General features: G+C 45.1%; 1 protein-coding gene across 5 annotated transcripts in view; it reads left to right on the top strand.

Annotated features, from left to right (window-relative positions):
* Positions 1-17,158, top strand: part of LOC121861208 (DENN domain-containing protein 5B-like) — a 124,012-nt gene that overhangs the window by 38,441 nt on the left and 68,413 nt on the right. The window lies entirely within an intron of this gene.

The raw sequence follows: 17,158 nt of genomic DNA, 5'->3' as shown, positions 1-17,158 counted from the left end.
ACCACTAGCACCGTACCTCCACTAGCACCAGCACCGTACCACCACTAGCACCAGCATCGTACCACCACTAGCACCAGCACCGTACCCCACTAGCACCAGCACCGTACCACCACTAGCACCAGCACCGTACCACCACTAGCACCAGCATCGTACCACCACTAGCACCACTAGCACTGTACCACCACTAGCACCAACACCATCAGTCAACTATAATTCTAAAGGCACCAATACTACACCGACATCATCAGCATCAACAACACCAAACATCTCATAGACGCCAGCACTGATTCTGTACCACTACCAACACATCTCTGCTGGGGGTGTGTGTGTGTGTGTGTCGTAGACCTACCATCATGAGGGGAGGGAGAAGAGGGGAACCTGGCTATAGTTGGTAGCCATAGGTCACCCTGATGACTCAGCCGTGCCACGCCCCTCCTACTGTTCCTTTAATCTCTCTCTCTCCCCCTTCCCTTCACCCATCATTCCTCCCCCATCTCTTCACCTCTCCCTTTTCCTCCCCCACCCCCTCACACCCCTCTTCCCCCCCCGCACTTTTTAATAACTAGTTCCCACACTGCTGTTCCCTGCCTCACACCACACCACACCCATCCCATGACTCCGCCCGTTAGCTAACACTCTTGATCTGCCCTCCCCCCACCCTCCCTCCCTCCCACCTCTCTCCTCATCCATCCCTGTGTTACCCTTCTACATCTCTCATCAGTCTCTCTCTCTCTATCTCAATACATTATCTTTTCTTTCCCATTCCTTAATCTTCCCCTTCTTCTTTTCCCCCAAAGTTGCCAGGTTCACCCACCCCTCTTCCCGTCTTCCACTTACCCCTCCCCCGTCTGCCACTTCTCCCCGTCTCTCACTTACCCCTCACCCGTCTCTCACTTACCCCTCCCCCGTCTGCCACTCTCCCCGTCTCTCACTGCACCTCCCCCGTCTGCCACTTCTCCCCCGTCTCTCACTACCCCTCCCCGTCTCTCACTTACCCCTCCCCCGTCTGCCATTTACCCTTCCTCCTCCCCAACTCTACACCTCCCACACGTCTGCCACTTGATCGCTGTCTCACTACCTCCCCCCGTCTCTCACTTACCCCCCCCCCGTCTGCCATTTACCCTTCCTCCTCCCCCCAACTCTACACCTCCCACACGTCTGCCACTTCTCCCTGTCTCTCACTTACCCCTCCCCGTCTCTCACTACCCTCCCCCGTCTGCCATTTCCTCCCCCCTCCTCCCCCAACTCTACACCTCCCACACGTCTGCCACTTGATCGCAGCTACAACCAGCAGCTCCCCACTGTACATATATGTCCATTACTTACCTCCCACACGTTTTGTCCAGTGTACCTCCCACGTGCTTTTTGTAGGGAGTCTTTGTCTCTTTGTTCCTCTTACCGTCCGTCTTTGTTCCTCTTACCGTCCCATATACATTTATAGAACCCGTCTATATTCTCTTCTCTCTCTCCTCTAACCTTTTTTTATTCAAGCCAAAACTCTCTCCTCTATTACACATTTATAGTTTTCTCTCTCTACGCACCTCCAAACACACACACACACACACACCTGTCAACCCTAACACACTCACACACACACACACACACACACCTGTCAACCCAACACGACTCTCACACACACCTGTCAACCTAACATTACTCTCTCACACACACACACACACACCTGTCAACCTAACATATCACACACACACACCTGTCAACCCTAACACTACTCTCCACACACACCTGTCAATCTCTCCACACACACACACCTGTCAACCCTAACATTACTCACACACACACACCTGTCAACCCTAACACTCTCTCCACACACACACACACACACACACACACCTGTCCACCTAACACTACTCTCCCACACACACACACACCTGTCAACCCCACATTTCCACACACCTGTCCACCCTGACACTACTCTCCACACACACACACCTGTCCACCCTGACACTACTCTCCACACACACACACACACACTTGTCCACCCTGACACTACTCTCCACACACACCTGTCCACACTTGGCATCTCTCCATCACGACTCTTTGTTTGATCGTCTCCACCTCCGACACCTTTGTATATCTCTGTCAACACCTCGAGGCACGACGCCTGACGACACTACAGGATTGTATCAAACTCAGTCGCCTCGTAAATCACAGCCTTTAACTTACGATTACAAGTGGCTTCTCGAGGCCCCCCTTACACACTATATCACTACCACTGACAAATCTATAGTGCCTAGCGTTCCCCCTCCACCACGTAAGGCGCACGTTCGTCTGTGTTCTGCCTACAGTGGCGTTCTTCCTGTATTAAGAGACAAACACGAGACCTTTCCCTACAGATGGTTGCTACACACACACACACACACACACGTGTTGGTGGAGGTTATTAGTACAAGGCAATAGCTCAAGTGGATCTGATTGTTAGATATGGGAGGGGGGGCGTGACGGTCGGGTGGGTGGGTGGGTGTGTTTATGGTATTCATGTGTACGTGTGTGTGTGTGTGTGTGTGTGTGTTTATGCGTATGTGTGGTTTGAACGAACGAGAGAGAGAGAGAGGGAGAGAGAGAGAGAGAGAGAGAGAGAGCCATTGTAGACGTGTTCAGGTAAAGTAACGCCAAGATGAATAAATGTAAACAGACTCTCAAGGCTTGGACTGGCTGGCTGGAGTGTTTAGCACGGCGCACACTGTTTGGCTTGGCGAGTCATTTCAATAAGATACACGTACTATAAATCACGATAATTCCTCCTTATATTTGTGTATCAACTTATCGTGTCGAGGTAAAACAGTCATGATTATCGACGCTGATTTTGATTGTTGGCTCAGAAGTATACGAATTGTACAGTTACATCAGCCTTTTGTGTGTGTGTGTGTGTGTGTGTGTGTGTGTGTGTACGTACAGTATTTTTCTCTACCTGCTTAAGACAAGACTCGCACCTCCACACACCTGGGAGTCTCATGTTGGCCAGGTTAAGTGGTGCCGGGAGCCAATGACAGGTGATTTTGCTCGTCATGTTGTCTCAAGAGGCCAGTTCATTGGTTGAGAGTTGGCGGGATTAATGTTTATTGTGTTTCTATTGGTCCAAAAATTATCATGATGCTGACGTTAATTTCTGTGTTTATTGTGGTCTCCCTCTTCTCCTTTTTTTTTCTACTCCTGCTTCATCCTTCATCTTTCATATATTAACACTTCTTTCTTAGTCTTCCTTTCCCCATTTCCTGCTTCTCGTTCCTCATTTAATGCTTCTTTCCCCCTATCACCTCTCCCTCTCCCTCCTTTCCCCATGTTTTTGCCCTGTCTCCTCCCTCCCCCTCTCCTTTTTCACTCCTTCTCCCTCCCCCTCCCCTCACCCCCTCTCTCTTTTTCTCTCCTCCCAGCACGCCTCGGGGGGGGAGTATCGTAGGTGTGTGAGTCAGCTTGTAATTTGGTAAGAGTGTGACCTTCAGCCAGCCATGACACCTTGTGGGGGTAATGGTTCATTATGGTGTAATATGTAACACAGGTTGGGTGACGTGTGACCCCCCCACCCAACCTCCCCCACCCACCCCCAACTCACCCCCAATCTCCCCCACCCACCCCCTGCTCCCTCACCCACCCCCACCCCACCCCTGTACCCCTCACCCACCCTCTGTAACCTCCCTCGACCACCTGCCCCACTGACCCCCCCCCTCGACCTGCCCGCTCCTTAGTTTATGGTTTGTCGAAATGTACAGAATTCGTAATGATAATGATGATGATAAGAGTAGTAACAGTAATAATGATACAGGAATGATAAATAATAATAATAACAAAAATAATTACACAAATAATAACCACCAACAATTACAACACCTGTCAAAACACAGTCACATATAACCTTACAAATCACAACTCCAGCAAACAAGGTGAAAGTACTTGATTGGACACGTATAAAATTAACATAACACTTAATCAGAACACGACACCATTGGTAACTATAATCACGATTGAGTTACATCACCAAGATTATACACTAGTCATGGCGTGGTTGGGTGTCACTGGCTCCATGGTTTCACGTGTATACAGAGATCCTACACTCGTATCGTTCAGTCTTTTTTTTTAGTTTTTATTAATGTACAGTCCCCTTCACTACTGCGTTTACAAGGGCTCGTCATATAAACATTCCACTGATCATTATATTGAGATATTTGTGTTAATGTTATTTTAATTTGATTCCATAGTATGTTTACCATTGCGAGTTTCCTTGTGTGGAATGTCAACAAACACAGGGTTACCACACTGCACAAAGCCTGACGAGCCCCTGTAAACGTACTAGTGAAGGAGACTGTACGTGTTGAGAATCGTGAATTGCGTCCGTGAATGGAGTTTTGAAGTGGGAGTCATAGCTTCTGTACAGTTATGAATTGATGTCTGTGGAGTTTATTCATTTTATCTGGCTGGTTGACTGCCATGTATACCAGGGTGAAGTTATTCTATGTGGGATTATTATTTTTTAACACCTCTCTCTCTCTCTCTCTCTCTCTCTCTCTCTTCTCAACTCTTCCTGCTCGTTCTCATCTTCTTTTGTCCTCTTCCTTCCTCTTCCTTCCTCTTTACTGAGTTTAAAGGTACATTGTTCTCAGACTTAACGATAATAGGCAGAAATAACAGTTTGCATCGACCAACTGTGCGGTATGTGCGAGAGAGAGAGAGAGAGAGACAGAGAGAGAGAGAGAGAGAGAGAGAGAGAGAGAGAGAGAGAGAGAGAGAGAGAGAGAGAGAGAGTTACCCTTAATAATTATATAACCAAAGTAAAAATATAGTTTAACATACAACAACATCAACATCATATATCTCTTCCCCCAGGATGCTTCGTCTCCACAACTTTGCAAAGATGATATTGGCGCCAATTTACTTAGATAAGGTGGGAAGTTTTAAACGGGGGTGTGTTGAGAGGAACTGGGGGCGGGGCGGGGCGGGGCGGGGAGGGGCTGGACTTAAGGTATGGAAACAGCTGGTCATTTAAAACTTAGTTGGAATTTGTTTTGTTTTTTTGTTTTTTTATAGATTTCCTGCAGGGTGGTGGTGAGTGGTGTGGCGGCTGGCTGGCTGACTGGTTCTTCCTAAAGTTCCTCATAGTCCTTTTCTTCATTCTTCTCCTCCTCCTCCTCCTCCTCCTCCTCCTCCTCTAGCATTTGTTGTGTCTCTTTAGTTTGTTCATTTGTATTTATTTTTTACCTTTTTGGCGTCAGTTTCTCTTCAATTTCCATTACTTTTGTTATTTTTTTGTTTCTTTAGTTTCTGTTTATTTTTTTATATTTAGTTTTTTTCTTTCTGTTTCTCTTTTAACTTTCCATTGTTTTTGTGGCTTGATTTTTGTTAAGTTTTCCCTTTTACTTTATCCTTGTTTTCTTTTTTCCGGCTTCTGTACAGGAAATGCAGTGATAGTGTATGTGTGTGTGGTTGTTTGTGTTTGTTTGTTTGTTTGTTTGTCATGCATTGTTTATTTGTGAATGTTTCCTCCATTGTTCATTGTCTTTGTTTATATAGTGTTATTTTTTTTCTTGTTGATTGTCACTTTTATTTCTTTGTTTTTCTTATTTGTCTTAATTTTTTTTATCTCATTCTCTACTGGATTCGGAATTTCACGGTGGACGGGTGGCACTAATTATAGGGTGGTACTCGTCATTATAGGGTGGTACTGGTCATTATAGGGTGGTACTGGTCATTATAGGGGGAGGTACTCGTCATTACAGGGGTGGGACTCGTCAATGTAGGGTGTGGTACTTGTCAATATAGGGTGGCACTCGTCATTACATCGGGGTGGCACTCAAGTCATTATATGGTGGCTCTCGTCAATATAGTATACAGTAGAGGGTGGCACTCAAGTCATTATAGGGTGGCACTCATCAATGGCAACCTCTTCGTGTCACTTATATCACATGTTTTGTTCAAGTATCTGTGAAGGAATCCACTTATGTTTACAACCGGATGAAGGCAATAACGCCCATGGCTAAATATATTCAGCTGACGGTGTGATGGAGAGGATCAGCTGACGTGTGTGGTAGTGGAGAGGATCAGCTGACGTGTGTGGTGGAGAGGATCAGCTGACGTGTGTGTGAGGAGGATCAGCTTATCGTGGTGAGAGGATCACGTGTGGTGGTGGAGGACTGCTGACGTGTGTAGTGGAGAGGATCAGTTGACGTGTGGGTGGAGAGGATCAAAGGACGTGTGTGTGGAGAGCATCAGCTGACGTGTGTGTGTGGTGGAGGAGGATCAGCTGACGTGTGTGGTAGTGGAGAGGATCAGCTGACGTGTGTGGTAGTGGAGAGGACTGGGGCTGACGTGTGTGGTAGTGGGAGGATCAGCTGACGTGTGGTGGTGGGAGGATCAGCTGACGTGTGTGTAGGAGAGGATCAGCTGACGTGTGTGGTGGGAGAGATCAGCTGACGTGTGTGGTGGTGGGAGACTGAAGCTGACGTGTGTGTGGTGGTGGGAGGATCAGCTGACGTGTGTGGTGGAGAGGATCAGCTGACGTGTGTGGTAGTGGAGAGGACTCTCCATGACGTGTGTGGTAGTGGAGAGGATCAGCTGACGTGGTGGTGTAGAGAGGATCAGCTGACGTGTGGTAGTGGAGAGGATCAGCTGACGTGTGTGGTAGTGGGAGAGTGATCCAGTTGACGTGTGGTAGTGGAGAGATCAGCTTGACGTGTGTGTGGTGGTGGGAGGACTGGCTGACGTGTGGTAGTGGAGAGGATCAGCTGATGTGTGTGGTAGTGGAGGATCAGCTGACGTGTGGTGGTGAGAGGATCAGCTGACGTGTGTGGTAGTGGAGAGGACTTCAGCTGATGTGTGTGTAGTGGAGAGGATCAGCTGACGTGTGGTGGTGGAGAGGATCAGCTGACGTGTGTGGTGGTGGAGAGGATCAGCTGACGTGTGTGGTGGTGGAGAGGATCAGCTGACGTGTGTGGTGGTGGGAGGATCAGCTGACGTGTGTGGTGGAGAGGATCAGCTGACGTGTGTGGTGGAGGAGGATCAGCTGACGTGTGGTGGTGGAGAGGATCAGCTGACGTGTGTGGTGGTGGAGAGGATCAGCTGACGTGTGTGGTGGTGGGAGGATCAGCTGACGTGTGTGGTAGTGGAGAGGATCAGCTGACGTGTGTGGTGGATCAGCTGACGTGTGTGGTGGAGAGGATCAGCTGACGTGTGTGGTGGAGAGGATCAGCTGACGTGTGTGGTGGATCAGCTGACGTGTGTGGTGGAGAGGATCAGCTGACGTGTGAAGGTCTTGTTATTATAGGTTGAAAGAATAATGAAATAATTGGTGTCTTAAGACCTTCAGACTTGGTCCCCATTCAAGTCTTAACAGGTAACAGAGGGGATTATCCACCAATTATCCTACAGGTAACAGAGGGGATTATCCACCAATTATCCATCAGGTACCAAAAAGGAATTATCCACCAGTTACCCAAAATGGATTATCCACCAATTAATCCATCACAATTACCAGAATTTATCATCCACTAATTAATTATATCCATTACTTTAACACTACATCAAAAATATCATATTTCTTCACCACTTGAACACGAAAAGAAAAAAACTAAATACCATCGTGTCTGGAAAATTTGACCTCCAGTTTGTTGTTTTTGCAGACCTATAGAGTGTAGTAACCCTGGAACACCACCGTCACTATGGCTGGCTGGGGTGATAACATTGCCCTGAGAGTATCCTTGTATCCAGTTCATCCTGGTGTTTATTGTCATATGTCTGTGTTATTAAATGTCTGATATGTCTAATGTTTGGTATGAGTTTTAAGCGTTATATAATATTAATTTTGTAATGTGTATATATTTTATTGTTTTAATATGGGTGTAAGTTGTGTTTATTTTGTAACTAATTTGTGTTTTTATCGTAGTCATTGTTTCTTGTGTTTGTATTCACTTAATAATGATGATAATAATGATGATGATGATGATGATGATGATGATAATAATAATAAGCCAAACAGCTGTAAAAAATGGATCATAGATTCTTGTACAGTTTATGGGGTAAAGATTATGAATGAGTACAGCTGTTGGGTAAGGTTTAGGTGGTAGGGGATAGGGAGGGAGAGAGGGAGGGGATTGGAAAGGGAGGGAGGGGGGGAGTGAGAGATGAAGGTTGTGAGGGAAGTAGAGAAAGGTCGTGATAGAGAGAGAGAGAGAGAGTGGGGGTAGAAGATAGGGAGTACAGGTGTGTGGGGGGTGGTAGGGGGTGGGTCTGGTATGTAGGGCAGAGGCTAACCATGGTCAAGGCCGCTGCTACCTACAAAACTGGTTACTCTCGCTTCCTGTGGTCGCTCTTAGTTCCTGGTTCCTGTGGCAGCGGTGGCTCTCTGGCTCTTACCGTTCACCTCCTATAGCTTTTTTTTTTAGATTTATTTATACTCCGTTCCGGTGGCTCTTGACTCTTGTTATTCACACTCTGTGGCTCTCTGCTCTCACAGCTCTCTTCTTCTGGCTCTTTTTGCTCTTGTTATTGTTCACTTTCTCTAATAATGACTCTTAATTCCTTTGGATCACTCGAAGGTTAATCACAGCCATTTATTTTATCTGATGATTTATCTCCCTAATGCTACCTGGGGGGAATTGGGTCAGGTCAGGTCAGGTCAAATCAAGTCAGGTTAGGTCAAGTGAAATAAGCTGGGGTAACTAATTATTTGGTAATCGATTATTTTGTCTCTTTCTTCGCGTATTATTATTATTATTATTATTATTATTATTGCATCACTGAAGAAATTACCCTCTAGGCTCGTGATTCCACTTCACTCGTTAACATCTTCTTGACGGCTTTCATATAAAGCTGTGGTCTTCCTTCGTTATTGCTGTGCCGTTAGTATCGTCTTTACTGCCGTTAGTCTGGTGGTGGCTGGCATTCCCTCGCTTTTCGCCGAACTTGGAAACTGGGTTTTTGTTGGTCTCGGTGAGTCCGAAGTACAGCTTATTGGGGAAACTCTGGGAAATGTTTTGCTTCAGAAGTCGAGTGCTTGAACCAGTTGATATTTTTTGTCTTCTGGCACGCGTGCACACACACACACACACACACACGAGAGAGAGAGAGAGAGAGAGAGTCGATTTGTGTGCCACTAATCACAAGTTTGTAGGATCAACTCGTGCGGACAACTATCAACGGAATTTCACGAAACTTGATATACAAATTGTGTAGATGGAAGGATGATGTGTACAGGCCAAGGTGATTAGTTCCACCCCGATGATTCTTGATATATATATATATATATATATATATATATATATATATATATATATATATATATATATATATATATATATATATATATATATATATATATATATATATGTGTGTGTGTGTGTGTGTGTAAGTGTGGACCCGTGTTGTTTATTTAGTAATTCACCAACGACTCTTCCTTGATGTTGCTGTGAGTTTCTGTTGCAGTTCTTGTATGTTGTGATGGGCATTTCAAACTCTTTACTGATGACTACTAAAGTGCATTCCCCTCTTCCGCTGAACACCGAACCCAGAGATTCAGGCTCGTGAACCCGAAGCAGTAGATTGATACATTATTCTGTCCATAAATGTTTCGGGTTCATGAGTTTGAACCTCGGGGTTCAAGGGGAAGGGTGAATGGATTTTAGTGGTTGACTGTACAAGCGTTAATTTTTTTCGTACGGGGGAAGTTTCTCTGGTGAGTGACGGTGCCTCTCTGGGTATTCCTTGGAAAGTATGGTTGGACTAGGGTGGAGACGCAGTTTTCAGCCCACACCCCCAGCTGCTATTGCTCACCTACAAGCCTTTTAACCTTTCAGAGAATTGGGTTTAGCCGTTTTCCGGGATGTGGGGGGAGGGCGGGGTCTCGGTTGAATTCTGGTTGTGTTTTTATTTATTTTTATGTTCAACTACAGACGGGTGTTGAAAGTAAGTTGACTGGGGGACGTGTTTAAACCAACCTAACAAATGGTGGGTCCTGAAACTACACAAATTAAGCAACACTATCTAAATTGAGGTGGATTCTGAAAATGGTTTATAAGAATACTAAACACGTGATGTATTATCCTGTGTACCCCGTGCATGACTCTGCATCATTGGCAATTGAATGAACTGTGGACTTGTAATGTTTTGAAGGTCATGTGAGTGAGTGAGGGAAGGGCCAGTGACAGTAGGGAACGTGGTACGAGGAAGGGAGGGAGACGGGTGGGATACTGGGGAAGGACAGAGAGACAGGTGGTAATGGGAAGACAGCTGGATTCTAGGGAGGGGGAGAGACAGGTGGTCAGGCGATGACTAGGGTTCTGGGGAGGGAGACAGCTGGCTATATAGATACAGCTGGCTATATAGTGACAGCTGAATTAGAGTGAGTGGGAGGGGCAGCTAGGATAAGAGAATTGTGGTTGCTGGGTAAGGGAAGAGAGAATAAAGCTAGGTGTGACATAGGTATGGGTGGAGAGGAGGAGACAACTGGCCTTAGAACACCATTGGGCACGAGAGAGGGAGGAAGGACAGGAGGTGAGGTAAGCAGGAAGTGAGGTGTGAGGGCCGGACCATGAGCAGCAGATGGGTGGGTGGGTATGAGTGATGCATCGTCAAGGTCGGTCAGCCCTTACACCTCCGGCCCCTGACATTCAACACCCCAGGGACCTCACCCACACCAGGCAGCCCTTGACCGCGTGTTGGGTTCTGCCCGCCTCAATGAAGTCATTCTCTGCCCTTTACTTCCTTGATGTACAGCATGACGTGACATCATATTGGTGGTTGGATACTTTTGTCATGTACAGTTTTTGAATGGAGTACAAGATGATGTGACTTAAAACCTGAGATGTACACTTATCCCGAGTGGTGTTTCTTGTGATGGTATACTTATCTACTGTATTCCTAGGACACACACACACACACACACACACACACACACACACACACACACGTTCACTTTATATACGTATCATATTGATTCCTGGACAAACAATCACCACGATGCTTTAGTAAACAAACACCAACAATCCCAGGAAATTCTTGAGCATCTTGGAGTGTTGCTAAAACCTTCCCTGTGATAAAGTCGACTCGTAACTACACTGGTCTAGTGGTTGGAGAATCTGGCCATAATCGGAGGCCACTATAGACACCCTGAGAATCCAATATAGTTAGGATACACTGTAGTTGCTAAAGGAGCCAATAGAGCCACAAATTTATCCAGTGGAGGAGGTGGGCGGTGTACGTGGGGGGGATAAAGGGGTACAGGTCTCCGCTGGTTGCTACGTTCCTCGCGTGTTAGGTCCCAAGGCGTCCTCCTCCGTCTCCCTTTATGTGTGGGTTCAGAGCCGCAGTTTACCCCGGCATTAGCTCGAGTGTGGTCCAGAGCCCTCTTTCTTTATCTCCTAGGCGCCTCCCACCTCAGCTTCACTCAGTGTGTTCTCCAGCGCAGAAAATGTTTGTGAGGGATACCCGGCGCCTCTGTATGCTGCGTTGTGGTAGATTTAACTTGTAAAGGAGTGTGTGTATAGCTTTGTAGTGTGACATGTCTCGACTCTGAATACTGTTTTAAATATTTCAACCTGTAAACATTTCTTGCTTCTCTAAAATTTTCACTTGTACATGTAAAGAAATAAAATAAAAATTATCGTGTGTGTGTGTGTGTGTGTGTGTGTGTGTGTGTGTGTGTGTGTGTGTGTGTTAAAGAAAATATGTCTGAATAATAAAGTTTATTCAGGACTAATAATACAGGAATACAGGTATATATTTACCCGTAAACTTGTGGTGTAGTGATTGCCAGGAGAGTGACTGTATCCTCAGAATGGTGTCATAACCTAAGTAATAATAGATATATAGCATGCAAGACAATAAGGTGTGTGTACAGTAAGTGGGTTAGTTAGGTTAGGTTGGGTTAGGTTAGGTTGGGTTGGGTTGGGTTAGGGGTTGGGTTGGGTTAGGTTAGGTTAGGTTAGGTTAGGTTAGGTTAGGTTAGGTTGGGTTAGGTTAGGTTAGGTTGGGTTAGGACGTGAACGTGGTCAGGCGGAAACCTTCATCAAGCAATGGTATATTTTTGGCAATACAATTTTGACGGAAATTACTTTTGTGTTCGTGGTGTATTTTGTCTTTTTGACTCGTGCTTTTTATTGTGTTTTGGTTGTTGAATATTTTTATCTGATATTTTCTCCCGTTTTTCGACTTTGTTTCGTTAAATACGATTTTGTCGGAATGTATGTAATTGTTTTTGTTTTTTTCTGAATTATGTCGCTTTGATTATATTATGAACTTTCTTTCCTTAATACACTGTTGATATACACACACACACACACACACACACACACACACAGAGCTGAGGACCATCTACAACGCCTTTATTCTCCCCAAACTAACGTATGCGTCACCAGCCTGGTCGTCTTCTCTCAACTCCACCCAACAACGTCAGCTAGAGAAGGTACAGAAAAGGGCCTGCAGAATCATGCTCGGCGCAGAATACTCCGGCTACACCAACGCTCTCTCCACCCTGGAAATGCCATCCCTCAGTGACCTCCACCACCAAGCACTGGAAAGGTTTGGCAGTGGACTACTGCACCACCCTCGTCATCGCCACCTCCTGCCACCTGCAGCCCCCCACCCAACTCGCGCAGTCGCCACTACAACAAAATTCAGCCCATAAGAGCCCACACCGATAGATATAAGAACAGCACCATCCCATCTATTGTTAAAATAATAAACAACTCCTGATTTATGTACTGTACAGCCCTATTAATAAACCTTTTATTACTATTATTTATTATTTCACATACATACATACACACTTTTCAAGTTCTAGTTATTCCTATTTGACCTAATGTAAGCTTAATTATTTATAGTGATTTTGTATTGTGTAAACATTTAAAATTTTGATGTAACGTCGTGTTATGAGCGCCTCGCCGTAACCACAACAAACGCGTGGCAGCTTAGGGGACTGTGAGGCTGGGTGAACAAACATGGCCGGGACCGTGGTAAGCATCGGGGCCAACCTCACTATATCACCGTAATGAACCTACCCGGAAAAATGTACTTAATGTAGTGTGTGTGTGTGTGTGTTAAACATCCACAGTATTTGCCTTTTTATGCACCATATATCTGCTTTTTAACAAATATTTTCACTCAAATTCGGCGCACAAATAAAATGTGGCGCTCTGAGTCGTGTTAATTGAGTTTAAAATTAATTATCTCCACTGGAGTTCTGCCCATTAGAAAGGATTTCAAATGTAGAATTTTATTTGTTATAATTAATTGACCAGGGCTGCCTCGACCAGGGCTGCCCCCCTCTCCCTTAAGGGTAAGGGGGCCAAATTTCACCCAACTGTTAACATTAGACTTTGCCTGAAATGGACGAAGTAACTGTGCGTCTCGTGAACCAAATAGATTTGTTTTGTTTTTGTTTTCTGAATTTAATAATAGATAAATTTACCATTTAAATTGTAGGTTGAGTGTCAGTAAATCTTTATGCACGACCATTGTCACTGGCGTATTAAACATGCATTCATATTTATGTGTGTATATTTATATCTTTCCTACTTATGTGTTGCTTTGCTTTGCAGGTGAGACACATCAGGCATACGACCGTGGTGGTGGTAAGTAGTGTGTGTGTGTGTGTGTGTGTGTGTGTGTGTGTGTGTGTGTGTGTGCCACATAATAATTGTCGTGTATATAAGTGAGAGGCAGGAGGGTAGTGGTGAGAGGCAGGAGGGTAGTGGTGAGAGGCAGGAGGGTAGTGGTGATGGATGACGATGCAGAGGGACAGTATCGATCGCCACCCACCCGGATACTTCCGTAGTACTGTACCAAGGTAGGCCAGGCGTGGTACTGTCTGGGGCCAGTGTTCTCCCTACGTCAAGAAATACATACATACATACATACATACATACTGCCACGTGATTCAAGGAGACTGTCACCTCCTAAGTTGATGATTTTGTACAGTGTGTGTGTGTGTGTTGGTTGTACTCTAGATTGTGATTTGTGTTGTAACTTATTATTGTACTCATTTATATTAAAAAAATAAAAAAGTTTTTTTTTTTAGGGGAAGTTATTGTCACACTTTTATTTCCTGTATATGTAGAATATTTAATGTCCTGGTGATACGCTAGTGCCCTCTACCGGTGATACGCTATTAGGCATCTGAAAAATAATAATCGAATCGTGCGGAGTGTAGTTAGGAAGCTGCGGACCTACGCTTGACTGCTGGGTGTTATAGCTGCCTGGATTCTAAAGCTGAGACTTGTGAATGGGATACACCTACTGCCAGAGTGGGTGAGCAGGGTGGTAGGTAGGTAGGGAGGTAAGTAGTCAGCGAGCAGGGCAGTAGCTAGGCACGGCCACCAGACATGTCAAAATCCATAACTCAAACACGCGACCAATACGGGTGTTTACCAGGCATGGCATTCCCTAACGCAACGCCGGGCGCACCTTCTACAGCGTCCCCCTCTTCCTCCCAATCGGTACTGATTTAGTGTTATCGGATAGTGAATATTGGTTGTAGATAAGCTATACGTAGATTTATTTAGGCTACAGGGGCAGGGAACTGAAGGCAAGCATTGAGGGTTTGTAGTAAGCAGTTGACAGACACATAGTACTGAGAGAATAGCTATACATTCGGTTGGTGAGATAGACGGACTTGAGGACGGGAAACAGACAGGAGAAGTGTGCTTGTAGTTTAAGTAGTGGATGGTTGAAAACGACGGAAATTGTTGTCAGCTGGTGACTATTGGCGGTATTCGATGATGGCAGGTAGTGGTGGGCCATGGCAGGTGGTGGCAGATAGTGGAAGGTTATGGCAGGTGGTGGCAGATGACGGGAGCTGGTGGTAGGTGATGGCAGGTGACTGCAGGTGGTGGCATTGTAAGGCAGGAGCACCATCAGGGATGTGGTAGGGGCGGGACAACTCACACGCCTCGCCACTCTTCCTCGTAGCACCTGCCTGCATTCCCACGCCCTGACACCCACGCCTCTACATCCAAACCCACGCCCCTGTCCCTACGCCCACGCCCCTACACCCCTACACCCACAAAGCTTACCGCCCCTCGTTAAAGCTCACAGCACGCTTCAACACCACACTCTCACGCCAATGAAAATTAAAATGTGTATTTGTGTACGAAAAAACGAGTGGAAAATACACGTATAAATAATGTGTAAAGTCAGAGCGGAGTTTTGCCATAACGAGCCCCAACTAACAATAGAGGTTGTACAGTATTGTTCAGTTTTCAGTAATCATTCAAGCAAAACAAATCAATTGGTCGGTATTTCCATATCGGTTCGTTCGTTCCCCTGCAACACCGGCACAACAGTGATAATTTACACATTTGAATTTTAATGTTGTGAGTTGAACAACGACACACATTATCCGCGTCATTTTAACTATGCTGTAATTATAACTCGTTTAATACCGGTATCTAAATGTTGGGCATTTAACGTTTTATTTCCTGGTTACCGCTGCTCCTGAAAGCGGGCGTCGTCGTCTATAGTATATAGCACAGAGGTCAAAACAAAATTAATCCTGCACATACACAGCGCTGTGAGGAAGGTCGTCGACTTTTGTTAATTAGCTTTTAACAGTGGCCACCACCAGCATGACAGACAGTCAAATGGACAAACCCAGAAACATGATGGCCCACGTTGCCACTCAAGACATGAAAAAGTCAGATTGAAATAAAAAAGCGAAAAGCGTGTAGAACATCATGCAATATAACGATGAACGAACAATTTTCTTATTTAGATAGTTTCTTCTGTAGCAGCTGTTGGACTGTCACGAACCAGACAGGGGCAAGGCGCCACTCACACATACAGCTCATCATAGTTAAAGTATGCTAGAAAGGCCGAAACATCTGTGGTTGTCTCATGAAAAATATGCTGCCTTAGATGTGCACTCCACGTGAGCATCTGGGAGAGTCTGGAAGGAGGGCGAGTGAGGTGGAGTTGTGGGTCTTCTGCCGGTAATTTCCCGAGTAAATTGTGTTGTTCCTCAGCAGCTCGTGAAGTTAAGTTCCGTGAAAGTTTTGTGGGGTAAACTAATGTTGACGTCTGGCCTGGTCTGCTGCTCTGATCTAGTTATCTTATTCTTTCTCCCTACCTTCTCTTTGGAGTTACGGTGTTTATCTTTTTTTAATTGCTTTGTTTACTGTGTTGTGGCTGACTGAGGAAGTGATTATTATTATTATCATCATCATCATTAATAGTAGTAGTAAATCCCTTTCTCTATAGTATTTTCATTCTTATCTAATCGTAATCTTGATTAATTTTGGTTCGATTTGTTTACATAATTTTAACACCTGTAAATGCTTTGTGTTTATGTTGCTTGGGAGACATTATTTTATAATTTTCTTCGGCAACAAGAAAAGGCAGAGGTGTAGAAGCCTACCATGAACAGAACTTTGATCATGGTTGATGAAGAAATTATTATAATTCTTTTTAAGTTGTGTTTAACGTTCTTGTTACGGTGGCTGGAAGATCCTAGGTGTGTGTGTGTGTGTGTGTGTGTGTGTGTGTGTGTGTGTGTACGGTTAGCTGGAACATCGTAACTGTGGGAGGTGTGTAAGGTTCGCCGAACTGCTGAAGCTTGAGAGGTCAAGAGGTGGGAGCAGTTCATTTTTCTCGCACCATGAACAGGGATGTTGTACTAGTCATTACCACACCAAGGTGAACGTCGGGATGGATTAAGTTAAGTCCATATTGTTTAGACGCGTCACTATCACACTTAACCAAATTGAGTTTATTGTTTTTTAATCTAATTTTGGATATGTTTGGACTTGTGTTTAGACTAAAGCCGGAATTTTCCTCACAGATTGTTTACTGGCAGCGCAGTTGTGTGATAGGAGTTTGTATATCTTTGAGTTAACGGAGGTTTGTTTTGGCTTGATTGTTGTAGGTAAACCTATTGCCTTATATAGTTGTGTGGATAGAAGTTAACGAAGGTCTCGTCTGTACTGGGAGAAGAACTGTGGCCGTGCTCAGGGTGTTGCCCTAACGTGAAACAGGTTCTTAAGGAGATTCTGTCGTGTTTGCCGTAAGAACACATGTCAAGTTCTTTGTTCTCAATAACTTAAGTAAAAGTGATTTTTCATTGGGCTGCCTTGTTGGTGATAAAGTATAAAGGACACTTCTTCCTTACACAAGAATGAATTAAGTAAGCACAATTTGCTTTTGTATTTTACCTGAATGTCCG

The sequence above is a fragment of the Homarus americanus genome, unplaced genomic scaffold (genome assembly GCF_018991925.1).
Source record: "Homarus americanus isolate GMGI-L3 unplaced genomic scaffold, GMGI_Hamer_2.0 scaffold21314, whole genome shotgun sequence".
In the NCBI taxonomy this organism is placed as follows: Eukaryota; Metazoa; Arthropoda; class Malacostraca; order Decapoda; family Nephropidae; genus Homarus; species Homarus americanus.
This window is presented reverse-complemented; position numbering and strand designations above follow the sequence as displayed.